Here is an 8,340-nt window from a genome sequence, read left to right on the forward strand (position 1 = left end):
AGTGGTCAAACAATTTCAACTATATTTTTTCTTTTTGCTTTACTGCCCCTCAACCCCGCTTGGGTGCTGCCTTGAACCCACCATGGAACACTGCCCCCTCAACCCCCGGGAGCTGATTGGACAGCTCGATCCCTGTACATAGTCAGCGTAGTGGAAAACAAAAGTACAAATTGGATTGGATTCGGATCTAAATACTCACATCCTCACTGAAACATAAGAGCAAATAAAGTTACCATTGAAAGAAGTTTTGTCAAATAGAATTTCCAATTACGCAAACCTAATAATTTCCAAAGACTTACAATATTATTAAAATTCAACATATTAGCATGGACTTAAATATCACTGTTTTTTATTAAAAGCATGCTATATGCACACAATTGTATATGGATCTCTTCTCTCTGCTCTCTGTTCTTGACTAAGTTATTTGAGAGCTCCTTACCTTGGCAAAATATAGAGGATATTGAAACCTTGTAGACATCAAAGGGAGCAACCTTATTAACAACCGAACAGAAATTGACTAATGAAATTCACTAATAATTTCAAGAGCATCATTTTCTCATCAAAAAAATGCTTAACACATGTATAGTTAAAATCCTAATATTCACATATTCCCGTGTCAGAAGGGGGAAGAAAACAAAAGAGCCATAACCTAATTAATAAGAAAAAAAATTAAGAAAAAAAAAATCTATTAGCCTATATGTCGAATAACCATGTCAATCTCAAAAGGAATAAGAATTGCAAATGAATGGTAATGGGCTTTGTTTTCTCTCTGTCATCAATTAGAAACATGCTGGCTTTACAAGTTGACATTTGAGAAGCTTCTTCAGCAATTATTCAACGAATTGCAGCATAGAAAGGACTACAATTGTTAAATATCAATGTAAAAATAGCTCAAATAAAGTGCGGTAGCTCACAGAGCTTTGGACTATAATCGTTTTTATATATACCAATGTTGTATCTGTATGATCATGGACATTTCTTGCCCTTCAATTGCAGACTTACAGTTTCATCCAAACAGATCGACTACAAATCTAGCCGAGGTCCAAACCATTCTCCAGCCCCCAAAGGGATTTGGCATATGCCGATTGTTCAATTTCAATTAGGCACAAAATGGCCATGATTTTATTTTATTTATGATGAGATGGACTTTGGATCAATCATTTAGAATGAAAGTAAATAAACTTTAGAAAACTTTGGTTAGCATATTAATTAGAAAAATGATATAAAAGTCCATTTTTTAGATCCACTTTTTATGTCCAATGATGTGTAAACAAGATGATTCGTTTACTTACAGTGCTGACCAAGTTCCTCAGTACCTATACCATCACAGCTAGCTATGGAACAAAAAAGAACAATCGTCTTCACCACCTTTAGCTGACCACACTACGGTTTCGACATTTTCTCCCTCCAAATCCCCTCTTCTCTCAACAGCCCTTTCCCCTATTGAGATGAACACCACCTCAGTGACGAAGTTTCCGTTAATTTTAATGCCCAGTTCATCAACGATGACGAAACCATCGTCTACATCTCCTAGAGAACCGGCTCCTCTCAAATCTATTTAACTCGCCCTATAACAACTAAACCGGAGCAACTCCCCTATCCACCCGAAAGCCTTTTCACGAATGTCCAATAATCAAAAACCAAACTCTATACATCATCTCAACTCACGAACCAGCCAACAAACCGTTCAAAAGTTGGTATGCTCTTTCTTCAACTAGGCTTGATTATAAATTAGATACATATATATAACAAGACGGGAAAAACTTGAAAGTTGAAATACTTGGGTTACTCTTGACACCAAATAATAATTTTATGTCAATTATGACTTGTTAATTATGGTCAAATCTCATTTAATTAATGGCGACTTGTCAATTATGGCCAAATCTAATTTCATTGATTGTGGCCTGTCGATTCAGATCATGACCATCTTCAAAAATTTACTATGGCCATAATTATATTTTTATTATTATTGTTGTTGTTGTTGTTGTTGTTGCAATGACAACGTGGACTTGGAAACTGAAGAAGGTATAACACCTAGGAAAGAAAAGTAGAAAATGGGGCATCGGTCAAAGTTGTTTTAACTGTTGAAATATGAGCCTATAAATGGGTTGAAAATGGAACAGAAGGGGACATCAAACAAATCATCAACACTCAACATGAGTTTAGAATAGATTATCTAGAAGTAGATTACTTTAACATATCATAGGAGTAGTTTATTTTCTCTAAGAGTAATTTTAATTTAATGGTTCTGTGGTTTTCTAGTTCTTGTATTCAGTAAACATTTTGTTATGGCTCTTTTGTAATTGTGTTTTTGTTTTTGTTCAAATCTTTGTAATAAGCAACATTTCCAACAATACAATATCAATCTTTAGTTTGTTTATCTCTGCTGATAATCTCCAAAGAAGTCTTTGAATCTGTCAAGGCATAAAACACCAACCACAATTGCTTGATCTATTAGTTGTTTGTAAAATTTTGGTTTCTCTATCGAATCTTCTCTATCGATTTGACTCGAACCAAATTTTTGCTAACAGTTACTAAGGCCTTGTTTGGTAACATTTTTATTTCCTATTTTTTTATTTTTGTTCTCATTTTCTTGGAGCTAGAAATGAAAACTTGTTTAGTATATTGTTTTCCTTTTTTTTAAAAAAAAAAAGTGAAATTAATTCCAAAATTTTTAAATTAAGAAAAAAATAAAAGTGTAGGCGTCCCCAAACGTCCCGGGAGAAATCCCGTTTTGTTCATTGGGGCTCACTACAGTTCAGGACTTAATGTCACGATCCTGTATCTAATCTCACAGAGTGCAATGCAAGACTGATGAATCATCAAAGAGCCCAAATCCAGCAAATCGTTTTGAAAACAGATTTTTTTGAAAGAAGTGCCAAACATGGACTGCTTTGCCAGATACAGAGTCGCCACTTAAAATATTTTGTTTTGGGAGATTTAGGAAACCCTGACTCGTTGCCTAAGGCCACACGTCCGTCATCACTAAAGTTGCCTCAGCTCGGGAACTTGGGTACGATTAGGGAAGGTCACTTTGTGAGCACCCTCGCTCGCCCGATCAAAGATCAGTCACTACTAAACATGGTATCGAGTTTTGAAAACATTACGTGCCCTTATTCTGATTATTAGCCTAAAATTACTATGTGATGCACACAGCATACAAGTATAGACTGGATTGCCTAAGTTGGAACAAAGCATCGCATGCCCGTTTGTTTTAAAAATGGATTGAAATTTGCTACTCGCAAGTAGGCTAAAACGCTGGTTTCGACAAATTATTCCAACTCAAACAACCCAACCTTCACCCTCAGGCATCCAGGCAGTTATATCACATAAGCACATAGCCTCATGGTAAGCATACTATCATGACAGTCACTCATATACATGCAAGGATGCTAAAGCATAATACTTACTGAGTACTCCAAGCCAAAACAGAAACTAGTTAGTAATCAATGCATGGTCCTAGTTCTTGTTAAGATGGCTAATGCAACACATGCAAAAATGCAACTAGGATAGGCTCGGCTATTCTAAACATGGCATATGAAATGCAACAGATAACATGTATTCAATTTGGAATTGAAATACAATACAGTTAGCATGATGCGCCGAGCCCGGTGCATGCAATACAGATGAATGATGCAAACATGCGAGCATAAGTATGCTAATTGAAACATGCCCTAAACTAACCATCAAAAGCTAGTAAATAAAAGGGAGAAAGACGTGGGATTAGAAGACATACATCACACACACGCACACTTATTACAACATTGCCCTCCTCGGAGGATCCGAATAATACAAAACCAGATGAATAATGAACTACAACTAATTATTACACGACATTAACTAATTAACAAACTAGCTAAGTAAGCATGTAAACTAAATGAATGTGATTGCCTCGGCTCTGTTTTGGATGATAATGGATGCATGCATGCTCGAGTCGCCTCGTCAGGAAATCCATCGCGATGCTTCATCCCACCTTTGTGTGCAATTTATTTCAAAAACTTGCACGAAGCTCCAAAAGGCTAAAACTCCACTCTAGGAAGTTGTGGGAGGGCTGCCAACCAGCCAATGGCATGGGAAACCACCTGCCAACCAACTCTTTATGGTGGAGACCAAAAAGGGTGGTCGGCCAGCCAGAAAACTTGGTCGACCGACCACTTTCTGCCCCTGGATTTTGGTTTTCTGCAACACAAAGCAATAGGGAATCATGGCAAGGTATTTTCAACAAATGTGTGCTCGACCACTCTCCCCGTCATAGCATAGGCTCTAGGGAGTGTAACCCTCGATCCTCAGGCCACCAATCACGCATCTCGATACATGATGGCCGAGGAGTCGGATTGCACGACTTAATGTGACATGAATGCACAAATAAGCATCTAAAGCCAACAACTCTATCATGGATAGTCAAGAGTGTCGGCGACCGGAAATCGGGGCACGTTTCATCACTTGGAGTATGAAACACTCCTCGTTTCCCGTGTTTGGGCTAACTCCTATCGCAAACATGATGAAACAAGAATGGCATGCTCAATGCAACTTCTAGCATGCAATCCTAATGTAATGTAACTAAATGATACAAAGATGCAAGGAATGACATGCAAGCATGCAAATGGCATACATAATGCTATGAACTACACATGACATACACAATGCACATGGACTAAACAATGGCATACACAATGCACATGTGAAGACTAACAAACACAATGAGATGAACAAGGCATGCCCAATGCAATGATCAACCCATGCGACAACATAGACTATGTGGCATACACAATGCAAGATGGACTTAAACCACAGTGAATGGGCCTCGGCCACACCCAAATCAGTGGCCAAACATGATGAAATCAAAGCAACAAGAGACACATAAGCATGCACAATGCAAAGCCTCGAACCTAAGGCATCAAATGCCACTCTACCAAAGTATGGCAAGGGATGAAATATAGCATACAATCATACTTTTTTCAGCTCTGAAATGATATGCAAGATGGTCCCGAATCGTGCAAATATGTCACACAATGCATGTTAGATGGCCCGAATACCGAAACTAGTGAAGTGCGTTACACTAGAGGTATACAAAGCAATGCACAAATGGAAAAACTAGCCCCAAACAGACCCTAGGCAGGTCCAAGACAGTGGGAAAATGGCCTAAGATGATGGCTCAAAATGCATAGAAATAAAGCTCATGCTAAGGCTTAAAAATAAGGCATACAAGCACAACTCTCAAACATATTGAAGGAGTGATGAACATGAGAATATGACAACCTTATATGCTCTGAAATATCATGCTTAATGATGCCAAAACATGTCAATGGCTCAAACAACACATGCTAGTGGACCCGATATGCAAAGCTAGTGAGCTTAATTCAACTATGACCATATACAACAATGCATGCATGACCCAAAACACTTCAAATAGAGCTAAGGCAGCCCAAAATATGAATAAAATTAGTTTGGATCACGGCCAAAATATGCTAGGAAAGAGGGTCAAAAGATCATGCAATACAAGCTAGTGAACCATGATTTACACTACAACCATATGAAGCACATGAGAGGCCACCAAACCAGTCAAAAACAGAATCATGGAATGTCAAATAAAGCCCAAAAACCCACTGAAACTTGACCAATGCATGCAAGAATGACATACCCCCTTGATAGGCTATAAAGAGGGTTGTTCTACACATGCAAGATGGACACCCAAAATGGAAAAAAGGGCTCTGGACAGAGTCTATGCAGGTCCTAAAACCCACCAAACATGGCCTGAAACATGGCTTGGAAGCATGCAAATAAGGGCTCCTTTGTTAGGCCAAATATGCTAGTAAACAAGACAAGGGATGAGAGGGTCACCCCTCTCTGATTTTGGTGCTCAAAACAACATAATAACCACTGAAAATCCGATGAATTTCAGTGGTCAAAAGGGCCAACAAAGCTCAACACAAAGGCTCTAATGCATGGCTCAAAACAAGATGAAATGAAGCATGCAAGGGGGTACATGACCCCTAACAAAAAAATGGTCTTAAACAAACATGTTAAGGACTTCAAAATAAGACTTTTTTCAGTTTATGAAAAAAACCAAATATGCTTGCAGGTATGGCTAAGAGATGAAGCAAAATAAAGACTAAAAGAGGGAAAGAAGTGTTACCCTTGAAGCTCAGCAACTCCAGCAGCTTTGAAGCCAAAAAATCAGACCTTAGGACCTCTCAAGACCTTTCAAGAAGCTTAGGTTGGTGTTGGGGGTGTTGGGCTAAGAGTTGTAGTGTAAATGTGCAAGAACCATGGCCTTTTGAGACCAAAATAGAGAGATATAAAGAGGGAGGTGTATATGCCTTAGACAAATTTTCTGAACCTTTGCAAATGAGGGAGAGGGTCTCTCTTATAAAGGAACATAGGTCCGAGCTTCTTCAAGAAGCTTGTGCAAAGGTCCAAGCTTCTTGAGGAAGCTATACCAAAAAAGGTCAAGCTTCTTGAGGAAGCTAGAGCTAAAGGGTCAAGCTTCTTCAAGAAGCTAAAAAAGGTTCAAGCTTCTCTTAGAAGCTTAGAGCAAAGGGCCAAGCTTCTTTAAGAAGCCCAAACAAGGTTGCCAATCCTCCATACACGTGTATGAAGGATGCAATCTGTACCCTCCAGCTGACACAGCTGGCACACACTCACAAAGACAGAAAATGAGGAAGTAGGCCGACCAGTTCAAGTGGTCGGTCGACCACCTGCCCTGGTCGGCTGACAAGGGTCAAAAGGTTCAAGCTTCAAAAGCTGGTCGGCAGCCTCTAGGGGTGGTCTCCCAACTCAATGCAAGCTAGTGGTATGGTGGGAGACCAGTAATTGTGGCTCAAAAGTCAGGGAGACCAGCTACGTGACAAGAAAAATCAACCGGCGGGGAAAAGTGGTCTCCAAGAAGAAAAGGTGGTCTCCCACCCTCGTACCACCTTCTAAACAATGAAAATAGGGTCCATACCAAAAATGAACCAAGACGGATGCAAAACGAGGGTTCGGGGGCCAAAACACGCGGCCGAAGGCCTTAAAAACTGACTGTTAAGCACCGAAAGTGGCGTGTGACCACGAAGGTGGTCTCCCGGGCAACAGTGTCCCTCTAGAGAGAGGAAACAAGGTGTGTGCCAACAACCGGAGCAAATGGAGAAAGTTAAGCAGTCTTGAACCAAGGCGCACGGCCGACAGCTCTGAAAACCAGAAACTGGTCTCCAAACGAGAAAAATGGCCAACGACCACGAAGAGTAGCCTACGGCCACTGAAAAATGGTCTACGAGACCTCTCCCTCCCTTCGGGAAGAGAAAATAGAACCTGATTCGCAAACCGAGGCAAAGCACAAAAGAGTCCTGAAGTCCGGAGGCAAGGCTCTCAGCCGAGACTCCGTAACCTCAGAACGAGCACAACATGCGCAATCACTGAGCACTCAATCGATGACGTCTGAGTCTTAAGGTCGGTCAAAAATGTGGTGTCTAAAAAAAGTATGTCACTCTTGCCTTCACCCACCACCTTTGCCGACCACCACTACCACAATGAGTGTAAAAAGTCATTAAGCATTTAAATATTAGAGAAAAACAAATATTATTTATTAGGAAGTACCTTGTTCAGTAAAAGGTACATGTGAGGTGCAATCAGAAGCCTTGTCAGTTGGTATAGATAGTTTTTGGAGTTAAAAGAAGATTGCAAATTAAAACTAAAGTGAATCTTGAAGTTTTAGAGGGTATGAATAGAAGGTTTGGAAGGAGACAGAGAAAAAAAAAGTATGCGATATTTTGCTTTCTCTTGGTGTGATTTTTCATTGGGTAAAGTTTTATTTCCTAGGGATTATAATTGTAATTGGGTTGAAATGGATGTAAGGAAAGAAGGTGTTCAAAAATAACTTTTAGAAATTCAAACAGCTCAAAACCTTAATAAATTAAGAAGCATTCATCCTAATCAGTACAGAAATGGTATTATGTTTGAACTTTTGGAGCACCAAAAAAGTACTTGGCTCTAGGTGGAGGGTGGACTCCTTCTGGATGTTGTAGTCGGTTAGGTCTACTTTCCGGTGAAAATGAGGCATTGTTGTATGCCCTCTTTGTCCTGAATCTTTGCCTTCACATTGTCGATTCTGTCAGAGGATTCCACCTCTAGGGTTATCGTTTTTCCCATTAGGGTTTTCACGAAAATTTGTATCTTCGCCACTACTGTGTAAAGACAGATTACAAAGAATATCGTCTTAGATTGCAAAGGCAGAAGAGGCCTCCCTGAGGTTTATTGCTTCACTTTCTTTCTAATATTAGGGCTTTTTAATTTATAATTTATTTATGAAAAATAATTGATCACCGAATTTGAATTCGTCCGAATTACCTGAATTACATAAGC

Source organism: Camellia sinensis, chromosome 12, assembly GCF_055761805.1.
Source record: "Camellia sinensis isolate YWXY chromosome 12, ASM5576180v1, whole genome shotgun sequence".
Lineage (NCBI taxonomy): Eukaryota > Viridiplantae > Streptophyta > Magnoliopsida > Ericales > Theaceae > Camellia > Camellia sinensis.